Source organism: Neolamprologus brichardi, chromosome 10 (genome assembly GCF_056152115.1).
Source record: "Neolamprologus brichardi isolate AB-2024 chromosome 10, ASM5615211v1, whole genome shotgun sequence".
Lineage (NCBI taxonomy): Eukaryota > Metazoa > Chordata > Actinopteri > Cichliformes > Cichlidae > Neolamprologus > Neolamprologus brichardi.
Genome location: NC_142113.1, coordinates 7,693,928 through 7,697,233, shown reverse-complemented (window position 1 = coordinate 7,697,233; position 3,306 = coordinate 7,693,928). Strand labels below are relative to the sequence as shown.

The 3,306-nt window shown below is 45.8% G+C and overlaps 1 pseudogene; it reads right to left on the bottom strand.

Annotated features, from left to right (window-relative positions):
- Window positions 1-841: 841 nt before the first annotated feature.
- On the bottom strand, window positions 842-1,866 carry LOC148100844 (uncharacterized; annotated as a pseudogene).
- Between the last annotated feature and the right edge of the window lie 1,440 nt (window positions 1,867-3,306).

Here is a 3,306-nt window from a genome sequence, read left to right as displayed (position 1 = left end):
GAATTATAATAAAAGATGAATATGAATTACTGGTCTGTGATAGTGTATTAATTTGTAGGGAAAAAAACACGTTGCCCAATGTGGAATCGATCCAACGACCCTTGGCTTGCAGACCCATGTCACTACCAACTGCGCCACTGGGAAAGAGAGCCTTGTGCCTGGAAAACAGGGTGATGAGCAGTCAGAATTAGATCGCGGTGAGAGGCGAAAAACGCCGTTTTTTGGAGTTACAAAACGTCATGTAACTCAAAAACTAGGTGGACTAGAACCATAATTCTTGTACTGGGTGAATCAGCGGACTTTGGTGTACTTTGACTGCGATTTTCATTGCTCTTTGTACAACCGTCGCTGAGACATGACAAGAGAAGAAACGGCAGACCTCAGATATGATTGGCTGGCTGGGAAGCCGTGCAGGCTCTGATATGTAAATTTCAGGGCTAAGTGTCTCAGTCCTCACAGAGGATTGGCTGCCTGGGGACCTGGCAGTAATATATAGAAATAGTATGATTAAGCAGAAATACTATAATTTAGCAGAAATACTATAAAAAGCAGAAATACTATAATTTAGCAGAAATACTATAATTTAGCAGAAATACTATAAATAGCAGAAATATTATAAAAAGCAGAATTACTATATTAAGCACAAATACTATATTGTCACGGTATGGCATGGCAAACCGTGGGGGGTGTGGGGAAGGAGGACCCAGGCGCGGTGCTCTGTGTATAAACAGTGCGTTTATTTACAGTGTGTGGAAATAACACCAAATTCCCGTGCTTTCCCCAGACTCCCGTGTCGTGTCTTCTCCCAGTGTTTGTGCTCTCCGGTCCCGTGTCTCAGCACTCCCCGTGCTGGCTGCTGTCTGGCACTCCACCCCTCTCCTGGGGACACAATAGAAGCAGCCGTCAGGACACATACAATCGCGGGCATACACACACACTAACCAAGCACAACTGGATGACTGACGTGGAGTCTCACGTAATGATCCCGCGTCGGTGGGAGCTCCAAGACTCTCTTAAGTAGCTTGAGGCTTAAGTAGCCAGAACCAAAACAAGCAAAAACAACAAACAACAAACCCTCCCAGGTCACAGTCCCAAAGTCAGACCGCGCATCCCGCAGCGGCGAAAAAAAAGCGCCGTTCTCCTGCTCGCCGAGTTCCGGCGCGGGCTCCACCCGCTCACCGAGCTCCGGCGCGGTCTCCACCCGCTCACCGAGCTCCGGCGCGGGCTCCACACGCTCGCCGAGCTTCTCCTTCTCACCGAGCAGCGGCGCGGGCTCCTCCGTCAGCAGCGCTGGCTTCTCCTGCTCGCCGGGCAGTGGCGCTGGCTCCACCGGCTCGCTGAGCTCCTCCGGTAGCGGCGCTGGCTCCACCGGCCCGCCGGGCAGCGGCGCTGGCTCCACCGGCTTGCTGAGCTCCTCCGGCAGCGGCGCTGGCTCCACCGGCTCGCCGAGCTCCTGCTCGGGCAGTGCGAGCTCCACCGGCTCGCCGAGCTCCTGCTCGGGCAGTGCGAGCTCCTCCGGCTCGCCGAGCTCCTGCTCGGGCAGGGCAGGTCCGGGTGGCGACGTAGCAGCCGGTGAAGAAGATGGCAGAAGGGTGACTGCAGGCGCATGAGATGACAGCGGTGCCACAGCTGCAGATGTTGAAGCAGCGAGTGGTGTGGAGACCTCTGACCGAGGTGATGTTACCTGCACTGTCGGCTCGTCCACTGCAGACACAAACACAGATGGTGAGGGAAATGGAAAATTGTCCGTACTACTCACCACAGCCGACTCTTGAGAAGTTCGTGGATTAGGCTGCGGTGAGGAAAGCCGGCGGCACGAACGTCGTTTCCGTGTAGACGTCGGGCCGGCATCTCAGGCTGTGAATCCACCAGCGGTCCGGGCCGGTGAGCAGCCTGAGGAGGAGAGTGGAGGTGGAGGGTGGAAAGCAGGAAGTCCAGGACAACTGGATTGAGGGAGTCCACCAGCCAGGGGAATTTAACAAGAGTCTCCACATATGTACAAGCATAGAGCAAAAGGGATGTAACACCAAAAATACATAAGATATAACTAGTCCATAACTGCTCAGGGATCCTGGGGTGCTCAGACCCAGAACCCTGACATATATTAAGCACAAATCCTATAAAAAGCAGAAATACTATAAAAAGCAGAAAAACTATAAAAAGCAGAAATACTATAGTTTAGCAGAAATACTATATTAAGCACAAATACTATAAAAAGCAGAAATACTATAAAAAGCAGAAATACTATAATTTAGCAGAAATACTATATTAAGCACAAATACTATAAAAAGCAGAAATACTATAAAAAGCAGAAATACTATATTAAACACAAATCCTATAAAAAGCAGAAATACTATATAAAGCACAAATCCTATAAAAAGCAAGGATACTATATTAAGCACAAATCCTATGAAAAGCAGAAATACTATATTAAGCACAAATACTATAAAAAGCAAAAATATTATAATTTAGCAGAAATACCATAATTTAGCAGAAATACTATAATTTAGCACAAATACTATATTAAGCACAAATACTATATTAAGCACAAATACTATAAAAAGCAGAAATATTATAAAAAGAAGAAATACTATAATTGAGCAGAAATACTATAATTTAGCAGAAATATTATAAAAAGCAGAAATACTATAATTTAGAAATATTATAATACACACACACATACAGAAAGAGAGAGAAGCAAGTTTGTAGGTCTGTCAAGCAGCCTGGGAGCTGCTGAATTTGAATCCACCAATCAGAGAGGCTGTGTACTTTTTCCCGCCAAAACAGGTGCAGCCGTTTTTACACACGCAGCAGAGAGGGGATTTTTGCAGTCTATTTCTCATAGTGAGGACTACCCTCCAAAGAAATGGCCATAATTTCCTAACCGTAGGGGCTAGAAGGGTCATTCTTACACCGTTTTGTTCAGAAGAGATGGGGGAATCTTCAAGTGTTGACAATTTATCATTAAAATATGAATTATTAAAGATATTTGACTTCTAATGCACCATAACTGAGTAGAGGCTAAGCGAAAACTGCCTTGACTTGCCCTCAAACAACGCTTTGTAACTCGAAATCTATTTGGAGTATCGATATCATTCTTTCACCGAAAGAGACAACAGGCTTTAGTGAACAGTCATGGAAATTTTCAGGTCTCTGTGGAAATCCATTAAAAAGATATGATGAGAGAAAAAAGTGGTTCATTTCCAGAGTTTGAAAGCTGAAGAAATTTGAGCGAAGGATGAATTTCCTACCCTCAAACAAACGTAATTCATGGCCAAATGGTAATAGGTGAGAAAAAAATTCTTG